We start from the raw sequence: 18,629 nt of genomic DNA on the forward strand, positions 1-18,629 counted from the left end.
GAAAGAAGCTGTCATATACAATGAGAACAATCCTCAGTGGTCACCTTGAGGTACTGTATCACGCTGAAAACGATATTATTACTAGGGGTGATCGAATCGCGAAAAATTTCGAATCAGATAGTACAAAAAAAAAAACGCGCTTCAGATATGGAATGGCAATTATAAATATTTTTTTCTGTTTCTATAAAAGGTAGAAAAAGAAACATGGATAACGAATCCGGCAACAATTAAAAACGAACATTTATTTTCTTCCGATGCGTGCTATACTGCTGGTGGTGCATTGGAATGGACAGTTTGTAAATGTGCAAAATGATAAAGTCCCCACAGTTTGGCTCACAACAGGGCATATCAAGAGACCATCTCAGGCAGGCTCCCATGGCAGGAACGTACTAACCGAATACAAAATTCCGAAATTGAAATCATACGTGAAATTTCGAATATTCATTCGCCACACCCCTAGCGTATCTACTCATCGCGCAGGCCGCAGCCGTATGACCGAAAACAACACAACATATTCATAACACGGCGTTTCTGCTATACCCTCGGAACAGTTGGCGAAACAAACTTTAAAGATTTTATAACTCCACAAGGCTTCATTACGCCACCGTATTGTCATCTTATGCTAATTGCGTCGGTTTTCTACTTATTTGCCAAGAAGACCTTCCTTGCACCGCACAGCGAGGCAATGCTAAGTGGAACGCCAATGCATCGCGCACGTTGTAGTGGTGCAATCCAAGTCAGCGAGTGTTCAAGACATGCCAATTTAGTAGACAGGAGACTAGCCGAAGTTTTCGGATACCATGCACGGACATATTAGCGTTGCACATGACACTGTCTCGCAGTGCGCAAGTAGCACGCTTTAGGCTAATAAGTGGAACGCTCTAACGCATTTCACCGCAATCTTGGGAACTTGTATCTCGAAACTGGTGTTAGTTCTAGATTCGTTAGTAAATAGGCAGGCGCTTTCGAACCGAGATCACCTATAATTCCGCAACTGCAACATGTGCACTAAAGAAATTAGTGTTTATAAATGTTGCTAAATATCGTTAACCCGCTAACTATATGTACGCTTGTAATTTGTGGTGCAATTATTCTAATGCCACCCTCTTCAAGTCAACAAAATTAAGAGACGAAGTACGCTTTCTATCATATGCGACATCAAAAATATATTAAGAAAATAAAGCAAGGTTGTGAAAAAAAATGGCAGGCGACCCTAATCTTTGACTGAGGTGTCTTTTAGTGGCACTCGCACCTCAGCGTTGGTGTTCTTTAGGTTTAGGCGAACGCAACGCACGAACTGAACTTGGAGGGACCGCTCTCCATTAATTAGCCGGTTAAACATCATGCCACCTTCTTGTGTGCGATGTCATTACTGACGTTATTACTTCCGCTTTCTACTTCCGGGTTTCTAGGAATTTCGCTGAAGTCGTGCTCAGGTGGCGGGTCTCTAAAGTCTACGATTCTGTGCTTTGGTGTGCGGTAATCAGTGATTTACAATTAACTCTAATTATTCCAGACACTTCAGTAGCTCAACTTGTAACCAAACTTATGCTTTGATATCATATCTATAATGAAACCCACGAATTTTGTAGAGTACTATTTATTTTCTGATTTATCTTGAACTTCTTCTCCGGTCATCTCAGGAGGTGAACCGGAAGTGCTGCGCAAGAAACAAGAGTGTCACTCGATGCTCGTGCCAACGAAAAAAGACAGCATCGTAGTATCCTTGACGTAAGCGTTAACCCCTCAAGCGATATCCTCTCTCCCCCAGTACAGGGACGACCGCTCGGGACACGTCCCTCGTGAGCTTTGCACGGACCGCGCCTGCGTGAACATGAAAGAGCCCGCGCGAGGAGGCCCTCTTCAAGCAACGGAGCCCCAGCCCCGGCCGCAACCCCTCGAAGCTGGGCGTTGCTGGAAGCGCACAGGTGCCGCGCGGGCGCCGTTTCGATTTCAGCGCCAGCGGCCGTTCCGCCGACCTGATCCCGTTTCTCGGAGGCCTTTCCTTGGGCGCGCCGCCTGGCCGGGTCACGCGGCCGTGCAGGCTTCGCAGCGGCCACGCTGCCGCGGGGTCCTGCAGGGACGCCACAATGAGCTTTTGTGCCCGCTGTCGCACACTGTCCCCCACCCGGACACTGAGGCACGGGCCATTTTCCTACCGTCGCCGGACTTGCGTCACTGAAACCAGTGGCCGAACGGAAATTCAATTAGGGCTCGCTCCAAACCGCGCCACCTCGAAACCTCGGCGCTCGAGAGGCTCTGACACGTGAAAGCTCGCGCCGGACGGCGCAGAAATCGCCGAAAATGTAATCATCGCTTTCAGGTGCGTCAACCGAGCACCGCTGTAGCCAAAGGGAAGCCCCGTGAGGAGCCCACACGGGGCGGAGTTTTCCGCCCCTCAAGGGGCCGCAGTGGAGGGAAGGCCGCAGTGCCACCTTCCTGGTGCGACGCCGAGGTGGCGATCGCGGAGATCGGGGTCGCCAAGGTGCACCGACACTTCCGCGCCACAACGCCGCCAGACCACACCTGAACGCGGGGCACAAATTATGTGGGCCGCATACTTCCACACGGGCGCGCGCCGCAACAAAGACAGTGCCGCAGGAAGGAGGAAAAAAGCCACCGGCGAAGCGTGTACCCGACACCTTTGGCGGCACGCGAGACCCGATTTCCACTATACGCCTTTCGAAGTGCAGTAACCTGGAGGCCATCTACACGCCAATCGCCGATTACGAAGACAAACACCGAGTCACAATGGAGCCTCTGGGTACTATAATGCACCGTCGTCTCGTTGTTTCCACGCGACACAATTGGGACTCAGCGCGGTGAGTGTTCGATTGCAATAGATACCTCGACGCCCGTCCACTCTGGCGTCAACGAACCTTGCGTAAGCGTGCCAGCGCGACAATACGTGGCGAAAACAAAATAAGCCCACTTGGCACGATACACCACCACCAGGGTGCATATTTATACATCAGGAACTTGGACAGTCGTACACTAAAGCAAGCTCACTTAGTTGGATTTTTCTGCAAGGCTGGTCTTCCCGAAACATCCGTTCCCCAAATCTGCCACTCAGTGCACCTAATTTCGCATTCATGAGGCGGAAGCGCCGGCCAAAAAACATGGTTTGTCAGAAGCTCGCGCCACGTATTGCGCGCCAATCCGGCAACAGGGCGTTGCCCCGTCGCTCGAGGGACTACGCGCCTCAGCGCTGACATCCGCGCCCCGGAACGCGAATATTTTTTTCTTTTACAAGTTTCGAAATTCATATATCGGAACACGAGCCTCTCAGAAAAATACAAGAAAATGAACTTGTCTTAGGATACGGCTCCACTCATACGCCCTGGGCGTAAATGTTTCAAAAGGTTAACAAGATTTATTTAATTGTACACTTCCAGGTCGAAACTTTCCATCCGCAGAGTGTTCGCGAAAGAGCACAAAGCCAGATGCGCAAGCCGCATTTGAGTAGTCAAACCTTAGGACAGAATAAAGTTGTAACTTTTGAAGACGACGAAAGTCGACATTTGGTCGAACAACGTTCAGTCAGACTGGCTAAGCGGACCTCGTCGACAGCAATCTCGAGGATGAACGATTCTCCACAAATCATCAGTTTTAGAGGACGGGCGCTTCTCAAGATTCAATGAATGTCGACGAGGTAGCCTGTTCAGGACGCTTACTTGGTGCAATGGATAAGTTGAGCCAACATTGCAGTTTCATCTTTTTATGGCACAGATTGCGGTATTGCTACGCAATCTGTAACATAAAAGATGAAACTGCAATGTGAATTCCCTTTTCCGCAGGCGTGCTCTTTTGCAGTGCGGATATCTTGCGTAAGAACAAAAGCCACCATCAGAAGAATAATTTACTGTTAATATTCTACTCAATCACTTAGGCTGCGTTATTTAAAGATATACAGACATTTTGAGCAAACGTTAGCAGAACAAAGTGATGTAACGGCCGCGTAATAGTTAGTCTAAGCTTTAGCAATAATAAATAATAATAATAATAATTAAATTATGGGGTTTTACGTGCCAAAACCACTTTCTGATTATCAGGCACGCTGTAGTGGGGAACTCCGGAAATTTAGACTACCTGGGGTTCCTTAACGTGCACCTAAATCTAAGTACACGGGTGTTTTCGCATTTCGGCCCCACCGAAATGCGGCCGCTGCGGCCGGGATTCGATCCCGCGACCTCGTGCTCAGCAGCCCAACAACATAGCCACTGAGCAACCACGGCGGGTAATAATAATAATAATAATAATAATAATAATAATAATAATAATAATAATAATAATAATAATAATAATAATACGACGCCCCCAAACCAGTGTTTCCACAAAGCACTGTTTTGACACACGAACGAAGCCCTGGTCAACATTGCCACGATACACCGCGCACACACACGCACAGTGCTTGGAACGTGTAATCAGCCCCGCAGTCCGAACAACGTAACACCCACGAATGCAACAATCATACTCAAAAAGGGCGGGGGAAAAAAAAGAAAAAGACACTGCACACGCCTGCCAGCGCCCGCTACACATTCCGCTCTTCGACACCGTGGCAGCCGCGAGACACAAAGGACTGCCACAACGGTCAACGCGCGGTCCGACATCGAGGCAGAAGTGGGCGCGAATCCACTGCGGAGTGAAAAACGCGCACCGGTGCGGGAAACACAAAGCGGCCCGCGCTCGCTCACGAGTACAAAGCGCCAAGGAATGCGCGCACCAATCTTCCGCGTTCTGTGGGGATCGGCAGCGCAGTTTCTCGAGAGCGCGCGATCACAGTGTGCTGTCAATATGAACAAGCATGCCGGGCAGGCAGCGGGATAATTGACTCGTTGCGGCCGACCGTTTCGTCGTACAACGGGACGCAGAGAAAGGAGGGGCGGCACGCGCGCATTTCGGCGCGGCAAGCAAATGGAAAGAACGAGAGCAGCGAGGGGGGGTGCAAACAAGCACTCGCGCAACGGCTGAAAACTAAACAAGAAAGCGCCCGCGGGGGCCCGATCGAGGCGACAGACAAACGAGACCGGGTCACGGCGGCGCGGCGCCCCGATCTGGGCTCGCGCGGCGCACAGCGAGTCAGTCGGAAGCCAAACCGGTCATCGAGCAGCCCCCTCGGGGGCAGCGGCGTCGAAAGGCGCCGCGGCCGGCGCCTCGAGCCGCAGGTTCCCGGGAGAAGGAGAGAACACGGTTCCGCGTTTACGCGGCGGCGCTGTAACAAGCCGGAAGCGAAACGCCGCCCTACATTCTGACAGCGGCAACAGCAGCCGGCATTCAATCGCGCACACGACGCCCACCCGGCGGCGCAGGCAGAAATGAAGAAACGGCCCCTCTTAGAAGGGGGCGTTGCGAAACGCCATCAGATATGAACCTGCTCCGTTTCTCGCTGCCCCTTTACAGGCACGAGCAGAAGACGCAGGGGGGCGCGCTGACAGCGACCCCGCCAGCTATCCAGTGGGCAGCGCAAGTAATACGCGGGCCGGAGAGATTCCAACGAAGAACGAGTCGCTGTCAATTGAGTGTCGGGTGCGCTTTCGAGCCCGTTACATTACCATGAAAAGGCATGCATGTTTAAGCAAGGTGCACGTACCCTGATGACCCCGGAGTGCGTTGCCCATTCGCTTCCAACGAGCGCGAAATGCCGTGGCTATGAAGGCAAACTCGTCAGGACCGCTGCGTTGTCTCAAAAAGGCGCCACAGAGACAAGTGCCAGAGGTGACCGCTGGCCTTATCAGGCGTCTCGAACAATCTCGCTGCTTGACAACGACTATCTTGCGGCCCAGCCGCGCATGTGTAAAGTAATAGTGCAGAACTCTGACTGGACAGTTGCAGCCAAACCGGACAATTATACGAGAGCCTGGGAAAGCGTATTCTCACTCATGCACCGAAGACGCATTTTTGCAAATCATCAAGCGGTGCAATTTCGCCGAAAACACGCCGTTATTAGAGTGTTTTAGTTGAGCGTATTTACGCTCCGCTCAGCAGCTGAGCGGAAGCGCGAATGCGCATGCGCCGTCCGCTTAGCCGTAAGCGGACCGTGTTCCTCGCTTCGCTTCTGCCTGAGCGGAGCGTGCCGCGCAGCGCGTTGACATAGCGTTGGCGTCGGAAAGGATTGGATGCAGAAAGAAAGCTCGCTGGCTATCACGTGGAGTTCCCCAAGACGGCGCTTTATTTTCCACTGGATAAAACGGTCCGGTAACGCATTAGAAGCGCACGTCTAGATACTTCATGGACAAATATATATATATATATATATATATATATATATATATATATATATACAGACGTTGTACTTTATAAAAGTGATCAATGGGTGTTTTTATTTTCTTTTATTACCCTGAATTTGGCCAGAGGGCGCTGCAACTACGAAAGGTCCGCTCCGCTCCGCTAAACGTATAACTAAAACGTGAAAATCGCCCGTCGCTGCGCTGTGGCTTAGCGGGGCAACTCGGAGCGGCGCGTACCGTAAAGACGCTCAACTAAAACACTCTCTTACTACAACAGAAGAATACATAAGAGCAGGCGCAACAAGAAGCCCGAAATACAATACAGAAATACGTTCCACAATTTCAAGTAATGGCTAACCACAAAGCCAAGGTCAATCCACTTTCTGACACGGCCGTTGGTATACTTGCAGGAGCATTCAGCTGCTCTGATGTGCCTCGCCACCGTACTTTACTGGCGCGAATAATGCGTTTCGTTATGCGCAATAAAACGTTATAACAGATGTCCAAATTATAACAGAAGTCTTGTTACACATTCTAAGCCTTTGCGCCAAATGCTTGTTTAACTCTCGGAGCACATTCGTCGCCCGCTGCCCTCCATGGAGGGGCGCAGGCGGTGCGCGGAACGGTATGGTTCGTAACCGCACAGGTTGCAGTGTTAAGGAAATCTAGCTAGAGCGCTAGCCGCCACTGACTCCAGCTAGCGATGGCTCGGACCCGGGAAATCTGACACATCTGCGGCAACGGTAACGCTTGGTTCTCGTGTCCGAAGCTCGTCCCTCTCTGGCAGGTTGGAGCTTCATCTCTATGTCACACTCCCCCGGGGCCCAATCGGAGAACCCCGGCGCGTGATCCCTGAGCGTGCCACCGAAACACTCGGAGAGCAGTGCGCAGCTAGGGATGGACGGCGGTTCCGAGAAATGATGTCAGGCGGCAACGGGGCCCGAAGCCGAATGAAACGAATAGCAAAGGCTGTGCCAGGTGCACCTAAGGAACTTCGCAAGACAAAAGTTATTGCAAGTACCTGGCGCACTGGCCATTATTTGGATCGCGGTGCACACGCTCGCGAAGCACCGAGCGAGAAGTTGTACAAATATCAACTTTAGAGGACGGTCGAAAAGACCGCAGACACAGAATGGTGACGTGCTGGAGGCAGTCTCAACGTCTGCTACTGAGCTAGCGACACCGCTCCAGGCGAACAGCTGTCCGTGTGTACATGCTTGCGTATCGACTGGACAGACGCGAACCATTAGCCTGTTCACTATCTCGACACCCATCCTCGGACGAAACAGGACGATTGTACACGCTGTAGGGGTTGGAGGACGGGACGTCGGGATGAAGACCCAAACTTGGGAGGGATTTATTCTACATTATGTACAGAGAGGTGAGCGACAAGTAACATTTGTACAGTCATTACGGGCCCGCAGCAACTCGGACGCTGCGGCCCGCGGCAAGAAGTTCGAGAGAGGTGAATCAGGGAATCAGGGCATGTCCCAGAATCTCTGGAAGGCTTCTTATAAGCCCTTCGAGCACTGTAAGTCACGTCATGTTTGACCAATGGGAGAGTCCGCTCCGATGACGCCACTTTCAGCCAATGGTAGGCGCCCGTGTCGCGGTGTCACACCTGGCGGCTCTCTGTGGTCTTGCCTCGCAGACTGGCAATGCACTTCTAACGAGGAGAAGGGGAGGGCTGCTCATGCTCCATTGTCGGAGGCCCACCTGCTAATCCCGGCGGCGCACGAACTTGTTGGCACGTGAACTTGTTGCCTTAAACTTGTTTGCTCGGCCGCTCCTCTGGAATGTGCTTTCCTGCTTCGGCATTCCTCAATTAGCTGTGCTGCGACTCGAAGTGGTTTGGGGAACTCGAAGTAATCGCAGGAAACAGCTCCATATCTAACAGCTCGTCCTCGCCCCGGTTGTTCTGAATGGCCGGTGTACTCAATTCGCTGGCCATGAGGAACGCTGAAAGAAGCTGCAGGGTACTGGGGTCGAGCCTCGTTTGACAACCCTCGGGATCCTGGGCCCTGGAGAACATACGTCAAACAAACCAAACAACACAGCGCTGCACCACGCGTAAGCGCAGGCTCTTCACCCCTGACTCGCCAGGCTATTACTGAGTCAAAATCAACCCTGATCTTTTAGTTCCCCAATTTTGACAAAACAGTTGTAACCACCCCTCCAAACAGCCATCCATTTCTCCTCGAAGGCCGACAAGACCAGAGTACTATTGTTGTTGCAAAACAAAAGGGTCGTTGACGATGCAAACAACAAATGAAAACAGCCGAACATAACTTAAGTGGCCTAACTACACGAACAGCATGTTTCCAATCTATCGCAGTGGCGTACTTATCGCACGTATTGGTGCCACTGAACAATCTGGTCAACCTCACAAGTACGTAATCACAAGCGCACTAGCCTTGTGGTCACTAAGCAAAACGCGTACTTGCGTTGTAGGCAAACTTTTCATTTACGCTTACTCACGTTTCTTCCCTGAAAATTCTACAGGATACGTGACGTAAACGAACAATTAAACCTGCGGGACTTACACACTCCGCAGAACCCTTAAAATAATGCGTCTTCTACTAACTCTTTCCACGCACGCTCACTAAAGAAGTCAGAATACGGCTGCCCTCCTCACACACTAGCAACCCAGTCATAAAGTCTGCTTCCTTCCGTCCACACAGGACACGCGCTAATGGAACTAAAAACGCTTCTCCGTGCGAATCACGCACTTACTGAAAATCTACGCGCTTAACCTTACAAAATTCAAAAACACTTAAAAAGAAAGAAGGTTAAATAACACACGCGCTTTACCATAGGCCTTTCGACGATAACCTTGACCCTCAGGTTACTCACACACGCAAAAAAAAACCTATCTACTTATTAATGAGCATCTCGCGAGACTACATGTTTACACAAACGCGTCTTTCAAATCTCGAGCTTCTCGAACGAAAACACAAACAAAGCTCATACGTTCACATATTGAAAGAAATCCTAGTCTCAAATCGCGAAAACTTTCCGATGCTCAAAAATAAAAAACAAGACTTCATTTCTACGGAAGCGCTCCTGGCCTCCCTTTCCAAACGCTTATGTCTGACTCATACTCTGGGCCGTCCCCGCGGTGGTCGCGGCTTGAAAGCTACTCTGGCTGCCGAGAGACAACAAAAGGGCTGACTAACTATCAGCTCCCCCAAGACGTTACGGTCTCCTGCCAATTTGCGTCCTCGCGCCCCGCTTTCAACACAAACTCGATTGACCGCGTCGCTACTCCCCACCTGGTCTCGTCCTGCCACCTTGCGTTTCTTCGAACTGCACGCTGAGCTTTGAAAAGAACTACGGAACGACGAGGAGATTAACTGCCCCGTGCCCTCTGTCCACGTCCGCGCAGAACATTCTTCGCGGTCCCCCTTTGACCGGTGGCTCGAACGTTCTGGATGCGTCAACATCGTCCTAGACGACCGCACCTTCTTCCTCGCGCACTGCCCTTTTGGGTCTCTCGCCATTTTTGGCGGCGCTACATTAATTACCGACTTTCGGTCTTTACCGCGCTTCTTTTTACGGCGCTTTCTCTTTGCACTCGCCTTCATGTCGCCTTCTCGTGCCTCGTGCTGGCCGGTACACATTTCGTCGGCCCGGATCGGCCTCTTACCCGCACAGTCTGAGTGATTTACATTTAAATCTACTCTCACTTTGCCTCGACTGGCGGACAGCTCAACCGACTCTGGCACAATGCAGCAGGCTTTACTCGAGTTAGACAACTCGCACTCTTGCGAACTGCCCTCTACTACATTGCCCAGCTCACGCTGTGCATCGGCACACAGCCCGTCGGTATCGATCGCTGTCTCACGCGCACAGTCCGAATGATTATTAACTGAATCATCCCTATCTAGGCTATCTAGACTGGCGGAGAGCCGCACCGATCCCTGAACAATGCAGTTGTTCTCTCGCGGACTACGGAGCTCGCCATCCCGAGAACTACTCTCAACTGCATCGCTCAGTTCGCACTTCACTTCTGCACGCACATCTGGCTGTACATGGGTGCTCGCGTCTGTCGGGTCAGCCGTACCCTTTTCTCCGCTAGCAACCTCGCTAACATTACCAGCGACGCACACGCTCGGTAACTGTGCCAATTTGTTCGCAGCTGGCCTAGCTGTCTCCACAGTCATCTGTTGGCACAGCACCTCGTCGCTCTCACTACGGCCTTTAACGGCCTCTGTTGCCACTAAGACATCGTTAGCAGCTAGCCTTTTCCCTTCACTTAAGAATCTGCAGCCAATCTCACAGGCACTACACTCTAAGAAAAAAAGGACTAAAAGGGGTAGGGAGGTTAGTCCTTTTGGGGACTAACTGATTTGCCACAACCATTAGTCCTTTTGGGGACGAACTGACATGGGATGAACTGTTACTCCCCATGCGCTTACTCCTTCGGGGACTAACAGTTGCCCCTGCCCGATGGTCCTCAAGGGAGTAACTGTAATTTATTCCGATGCTCCGCAAAGGTGGAATTAATTAAATTAGGCATTTATACCCTAATAAAAAAAATTGATGAGGTGAAAAAAAAAACGTGCCCGTGAGCAGGACTCGAACTCACGTCCTTTCGGCCACAAGTCAGATACTCTAACCACTACACCACGCCACTTGCTGGAGAATACGGGATATTAGGCAAGGTTAAGTATGGGAACTCAAGTGCGGCAGTATAAAAGTGACTCCGTATTTTGTGCAAGCTATGCAGTGAGAGTCTAACGTTGAGTGTATTTGCAACCATAAGCGACTGCGAAAAGAAATCAGCCCGAGTATCTTTAGGGTGACTTAAACTGAGGCACTACGCCATGTATACGTGTAGCGAGCTCAAACGGGGCACCGAAGACGACAGAGAAGGGCAATTTCTCTGTCGCTTAGCGTGTGCCGTTTGAGCTACACATCGCTTCAGTTCGCAACCTCCTTGGAACGGAAGGAACTTAGGTACTGTTGACCAAGAAAATCTAGCCGTCTATCAATGACTTGCGCGTTTAATGTGTATCGCTCACTTATGGGGTGCGCACGAAGGGCATGCCTCTTCACATTCCAGGTTTAAGTTTCACGTAATTATCTCACGAAGAGGCTAGGTGCTGCTTTGCATGTAGTTCAATAGACAATGCACGAACTTCGAACATTCACAATTTGTAGACAATACCGTTTTCGCCGCATCGCCCCATGACACGGACGACAACAGCGAAGTCCCTGGGGAGTAACTGTTGCCGTTCGTCCTCCCATTGCTCTCTTTCCGAGCAGGGACTAAACACTTACTCTCCGAAATTTGCACACGGCACGCACATTCATGCAGTTAGTCCTTTGAGGGACGAAAGCGCCCTTTTTAGGACTAACGGCGCAGTTACTCCCGTTTTCCCCGGGATTTTTCTTAGAGTGTACTCTTTTCGTCGGCTTCTGGCGAAAGTCCGCTAGACACTTCCTCATTATTTCGCTCTGTACTACCTACAGAATTCTCAGACAGCCGTTCTCTCTGTGCCAATAACTGATCACAATACTGTATCTCTTTGATCAGTGCTGCCTTCTCTCTCTCATACTTTTCCTCTCGCTCACGTTCGCGTTCATTCTCACGTCCGTGACGCTCACACCTAAGAGTAAGTTCTTGAAGCTCATGCTTCCGTTCATTCTCGCGTTCTTCACGCTGACGCTCACTCCTAAGCTCACGACGCTCTCGCAAACGTACACGACGCACACGCTCCCGTGGCTCCTGTATCACCTCCCAAGCAAGCTCAATGCTTTTATCATCATTGCCACTATCATTAATCGCCTTTATGATAGCTGGCGTTTTCATCCGTTCGTCCGCCTCAACTCCCAAATCGTCGCACACCAACAACAAGTCTAACCTCGTCAACCTTCTAAGATCCATGGCAGCTGCCCCGACAGGTGGTTAAAACTGTTTTCCTTAATTAATTTGTGCAAACACACAATGCAACAAATTCCCGATTCCCAGAACTATCAAAATTGAACACACAACTTTTGAGTCTGGCGAATCATAAGGAAAAAAAACCACGCGCTCACTTACGGTTGCAGCACCCTGCCATCCGGTTCATTCGTCCGCTGTTCCCGGTTCCTCCGGACTACCTGGGTCGAAGGCTCGCTCCTTCTTCGCTACTCCCAGTTTCTTCGGACCTCTTTCGACGAAGGCTCTCTCTTCTTCGCTCTTCCCGGTTCCTTAGGATCTCTCTCGACGAAGGTTGATTCGTAGCGCTGCCACCAGCTGATGCATTCGGAGGCGATCCACCGCTGCCACCAGATGTAGGGGTTGGAGGACGGGACGTCGGGATGAAGACCCAAACTTGGGAGGGATTTATTCTACATTATGTACAGAGAGGTGAGCGACAAGTAACATTTGTACAGTCATTACGGGCCGGCAGCAACTCGGACGCTGCGGCCCGCGGCAAGAAGTTCGAGAGAGGTGAATCAGGGAATCAGGGCATGTCCCAGAATCTCTGGAAGGCTTCTTATAAGCCCTTCGAGCACTGTAAGTCACGTCATGTTTGACCAATGGGAGAGTCCGCTCCGATGACGCCACTTTCAGCCAATGGTAGGCGCCCGTGTCGCGGTGTCACACCTGGCGGCTCTCTGTGGTCTTGCCTCGCAGACTGGCAATGCACTTCGAACGAGGAGAAGGGGAGGGCTGCTCATGCTCCATTGTCGGAGGCCCACCTGCTAATCCCGGCGGCGCACGAACTTGTTGGCACGTGAACTTGTTGCCTTAAACTTGTTTGCTCGGCCGCTCCTCTGGAATGTGCTTTCCTGCTTCGGCATTCCTCAATTAGCTGTGCTGCGACTCGAAGTGGTTTGGGGAACTCGAAGTAATCGCAGGAAACAGCTCCATATCTAACAACGCCGACTGCAATCAAGAACACAGGTAATGAAGAAAGGCTACCGGAGACCGCCAGCGAAGGCGCTTAAAAGAAAAGAAAGAAAAAAAACGAATCTTGCTGACAGAATAGCCAGCACTTTTCAAACAGTGCAGCAGCTTGTGCCTGAGGTTTCGCAGCAAGGGCGCCGGTGGACGGCAGGTGACGCCCCAAGAGCGCGACCCCGCACGGTCCGTGCGCGTGTCGCCTCCAAGACACGGAAAAGACGCGCGTCCGCCGCCTCAAGGCAAAGACGCGGGGCACGTTTTTCCTCCGTAGTGTCATAATGTTACAGCGGCGACGCACTGTCGTCCGCCTGGTCTGTCTCTCAGGCGGTTCTGCACACAGACCACGGTGCACCTTGCATATGCAGTGCCAAGCAAAGCGCTGCGTGCAGGAAGTGTCAGAGACAACGTGCGTGGTTGCGTTCATAGTGCTATGACTTGTCTTGTACTCGTATATTCATGGTGGATCACTCCATACCCTTTCAAATGGATACGCTCTTCGCAGGTATAATGTACAGATTCAATAGGACAGCGCTGTGGATGCACTCTGTATATTAGAACGGACAAAATAGGCTGACATTATGGCTTCGCGAAGTTCGAAAAGGCCACCGCACAAGACTCGCACGGAAATTAGGCACCTTACATCGTCATGCTTTCAGGCAGGGACCTCCCACGACTACACACCGTGAGAAGGCACGATACAAGAGGGAAACACACACATCGATGTGTTTGTCTCTTTCTGTGCCGTGTCGTCACGCGTGGTTTAAATTCACTATTGCAAAGACATCGAGTCAAGAGTGTCAATGGACAACTTGCTGCCTATATGCACTGCGACGAAATTGTGAGTCAAGGTCGAAACATATACGAAAGCCCGACCTCCGATGTCCCTTGTAGCCTGCCACAAGCGACGCATTTCTTTTTCTTTACTAGCAGCCCACAATGCACAACGCGTGAAAAAAAGAAAATCAGCGCCACAGAGTAAATGCCTCCGAGCAAGAAAGGATCATACGCATGGCGACTACAAAACAAGCAGCGGCAACGAATAAACCATCATCACCAGACATGCAAAAAAGGCCATCCTGCCAGCTCGTAGGTCCGCCTGTGAGAAAATGGGGGGATGAGGGGAAAGGGGGGAGGTTGTATATAATAGCCACACAAACACAGGACGGCACAGTAAAGGAAGCTCGGAAAGGGTACGCGCTCGCGGCGACGATTAAGACGTGCCCCCAAGAGGAGACGCAGCGCGCGCGCACGCAACGGCAAAAGAAACAAAAATGCAAAGCCGTCAGACGCGCGCATCGCAGTGTACGGGGTGCGTTCAAAAGCCAACTAGCGCCGCGGGCAGGAAGAAGGCTACCCACGAATCCGCGGGTCGCAGTGGCAGCGTCAACGCCGCGCATACGACGACAAAAGGCCGCGCTGGGATGGAGAGCGCCAAGGACGAAAAGTTCTTGGCGAACCGCGCGCTCCGAGACACAAAGGGCCACAGAACGCGGAAGCCGTGTCTCGCGCTGCGCAACTGATGCTCGCCGGGACTGCCGACGGATTCGCACGCGCCTCTGTCGGCACGGGCAGCAAGCAAGCGCCAGAGACGCCAGCGCGGTGCAAAAAGGTGATCCACACAGGAGTGTGGCGGTGAGGCAAGGAGAGTATAGGTGGCAAAGATTGACGACGACGATGACCCCCCCTCCTTCCGCCGTCAGCTTTTCTGGACGGTTGCGCCAGCGCTCACGTTGACAGTTCGTGAGCCATAACGTTGCAATTTCCAGTTACATGTACCACGCATCTGTGACCGCAAATGATTCCAACCGGAATGCAAAAGCAGAACTCACAAAAACAAATTGGGCTTTCAGCTAGAAGCGTTTCGAGTGTTCAACAATCGAAACCAAGTTAGCCACTGCACGCGCTCTCGTCGCGTCAAGGCAACATGAAATGCGACAAATCGCTAAAGTTAGCTGGTGCGCAGCATGTAACGTTTTCTTTAGGCGACCTGGAACAATGGTGCTCACCGCTCGCTAGGCGACACCAACAGAAAAACGACGGAACGCGTGCCAGAAGAGTGGCTGAAAAGTGATAATTAACGCAATAATTATGACATTGCCCTGTCTCCGCCAGAGCCGATGCCGTCCAAGCTTGGCAGTGCAATATCACAAATTACATGCAAAATACGCACACTGCAGCTCCGTACCAGCTTCCTGCATGTGTAGAGTCGACAGGTAATCATTATATTCGCGGTTGGCAATTTCCTACAGTTCTTGCAGTTACACGGTAGGAATGCAGTTACATCAGTAATGCCAGACTGGATTCTATGCCGCCTCTCCATAAAGGTGAAAATGGGCACCGCTGCCCCAGGACGCCGTACACTCACTCTTCAGAGAAGTGTTTCGCCGAAATGCCCGTCTCGACGGCCCACTATAGACAGCATTCCAATGCCGATCACTTCTCGCCCGCCAGTCTCATCAACCAAATGACAGCCGTCCTGCGACCATTAACGCCCGCGAGCAAGGCAGGCACTGCAATTTTGTTTTTTGTCGCCTGCTTTCCTCCTCGCTGCCTAGCAACGGGGCATCCGGTCCCCGCGCTACTCGAGCGGCTTGGCACCGACGCGTATTCGACGATGACCGGCGACCACACATTCTAACCGGAAGGCGGTCAACGAAGGGCGTCAGTTGGCACCAGAGTTGACCAGTATCCCCTGGTCGGGAATGCGTGTCCGCGATACAGGCCCAGGTGAGATGTGTTGATCTCATAATTGCTCTGCTGCTGTACGCTGCTTAACTGCTGCCGCACAACGACGTTCGCGTCACGTTCCGCCATTCGAAAGCAGGTATATATTGCCGGGTCGGAATTGTCAAATATTTTCGTTCGTATGACTCGTATCTCATTCATCGGCCACATTCGTTAACACGTTTGCTATTAGGATAAGCCGGCGCCTGCTGTTACTAACTGCTTTAGCGTATTAACAACGCAGTCTTTATGCAAGAACTGTCCGTAAGGACATCCGTCATCCAATCGCTACAACAAACGAACTGGCCGATGACAAACAGGAATCGCGAAGTAAAAGTTCCGTGAATTCAGACCCTAAAACTAAATTTTTCCACGGCACACTCAACGGTTGGGAGATCTGAAAGAAACCTAGATAAGGAAAAGCGTCCTGCACATGGAGAAAAAATGGTATCTCGATTTGAAAGCTCCTTCGCGGAGCGCTCTGTATATATGCTGAGGCTGTGAACAAAGGGTCCATTAAAACGCCAGCAGGAAAACACGGCACACGAAACACGCGCGAGGTAAAGTGACCTAACGTCTACAGCTCTCTCTCTCTCTCTCTCTCTCTGTGTGTGTGTGTGTGTGTTTGTGTGTGTGTGTGTGTTTGTGTGTGTGTGTTTGTGTTTGTGTGTGTGTGTGTGTGTGCGTGCGTGCGTGCGTGCGTGCGTGCGTGCGTGCGTGCATGTGTGTGTGTGGTTTAAGGAAACATTCAAGGCCCTCTGCGACAAGAACTCGACCCGCAACGTACCACCTCGCTTCGCATTCGTTTCGCAAATGTCCCTCAAGGTCATCACAAAAGCATGTAACGAGCATCAGCGACAGGAATGCGTGTGTGCAACAACTTTCAGCAAGCTGCTGACGAATTTGGCGATACTGCCGCCACTTGAGCACGCGGACTCGTCTCGCGTGCGCTCGATTTCTCGATGCGAAAAACCTCGCCACTCCCCCTGCAGTCTTAAACAACTCGGAGAACCCTGGTATCACTGTAGAAGCTATAGAAGCGGTTGCAGAATACGTCACACAGAAGTACGAAGCAAGGCAGCAGGCCATGGTTCGGTGCCCCTTCCACATTTCGAGAACGGCACCGTTGTCAAGTAATATCCCAGGACTTTACTTACCTGCAAAAGAAAGCAAAGAAGAGAAAGAAAAAGGTATAAGATTTCACTGTATTGTGAAATAAGCAGTAAACAGACAAATAAAGACAACGCAGAACGTGTCCGAAGCGTTATACCACATGACCGGAATGACTCAAATTTTTCAGCGTTATGCACAATACTGTCCACGATATATGTATATGCGAAGAATGGCTGCCCGCACTGATTCTAATATGAGCTCAAGATATCTGAAAAGTGGCAACATTTGACCGAAGCCGCATCATAGGACCGCGCGCATTGTGATACCCACACATTGGTCTAAGGAACGAAAAGCAAGATTCAATAAAATACGGAATAGGGGAACAACAGCTCGCTTAGAAAAATTCAGGAGTCCTTGTAACACTACGCGCATAATTACAGAGGTGTCAGTCACAGCCCAAAGAATAGACAAGTATTTCTGCGAAAACGTTTATCTTATCTCTAATAAAGCAGCGCCTCTGCTTTACTTTTCCTCTCTCTGTAAGTACATGAACATATGATATGGGAAAGTGAATTCGATAGGGTTACTGCGTGATGAAGAAAGCGCTATTTATCACTGGGATTCAGTTATTTATATGTACCACTATGCGTCAAGAAAATGACGTCCTTAAACGCTGGAAAGTGGGGTTGGTGGTTAATAATATTTGCCGTGCATTGGCGGGCACAAAAGGAAGTGGTAAACCCGTAAAGGCCAGATTCGAGTGACAGGAAAGAGAAAGCCTAAAAGAAGTACTGACAAAAAATTTTGAAGTGGAGATAACGCGTCAGATCGATTTATGTGGGCAAACACACATCGTCTGCAAAATATCAAAGGCGAATAAAGCTTAGAACATATTTAAAATAAAATTTAAAGGGACACTAAAGGTTACTATGAAGTCAAGTTAAAGTGATAAAGCAATGCTCTCGAAAGTCTAAGGCGTCAATATAATCGCGAACAGAGCTTTAGTAACCGAGAAATTGAAGTAAATGCATGACACGATTTGAGACCCCCCCCCCCCAGCGACATTCCGGTACTAGCCCGATGATGAAGGCACTCCTCATCATAATTTGTCATTAGTACTCAACTACTCGTATTAAAAAGATCATTTCATTAGGTTATAAGACGGAAGAAAATTCTACTTGTTTAATAACATTTTGACGTTACCCTTCAGTAGTATAGGTGGTCGAAAGGTTTCGTTTTCACTCGACTCTGCGCGCGCGGCTATTTTGGAGTTTCAGTTGTTTCGTTATCGCGTTGCGCTGCATGCGTTGGTTCTGCTGGCTCGCGAAACTTGCATTTGGAACAAGCAGCGAGAATGCCACTTCCGTTTGATGTCGTGGGATCCGCGAACGGTCCACGTAACTTGGCCAAGGGCAGTTGCAGCGGCGAATCCAACGTTACTTATCACTGTGTGCCAACGAGTGAACCTCTCCGTTCGAAGTGGTTAAGTGCCGTACCTCTGCCACAACGCGCTGGCAAAGAGCCGAAAAATCACGTAGTGTGCTCCCTGCATTTTCGTACAGAGGATTACGAGTTCAACGCCGACTTACTGAAGTCGTGTGGAGTGCCTTTCAAAGCGATGCTTTCCCGTAGCGCTGTTCCGTCGGTCTTGCCTGCATTCTGCGAAGCGC

The 18,629-nt window shown here is 50.7% G+C and overlaps 1 protein-coding gene across 12 annotated transcripts in view; it reads right to left on the minus strand.

The window, feature by feature from the left end:
* Positions 1–18,629, minus strand: part of twin (CCR4-NOT transcription complex subunit 6-like twin) — a 309,342-nt gene that overhangs the window by 105,967 nt on the left and 184,746 nt on the right. The gene's annotated exons all lie outside the window — the stretch shown is intronic.

The sequence above is a fragment of the Dermacentor albipictus genome, chromosome 1 (assembly GCF_038994185.2).
Source record: "Dermacentor albipictus isolate Rhodes 1998 colony chromosome 1, USDA_Dalb.pri_finalv2, whole genome shotgun sequence".
Taxonomy (NCBI): Eukaryota; Metazoa; Arthropoda; class Arachnida; order Ixodida; family Ixodidae; genus Dermacentor; species Dermacentor albipictus.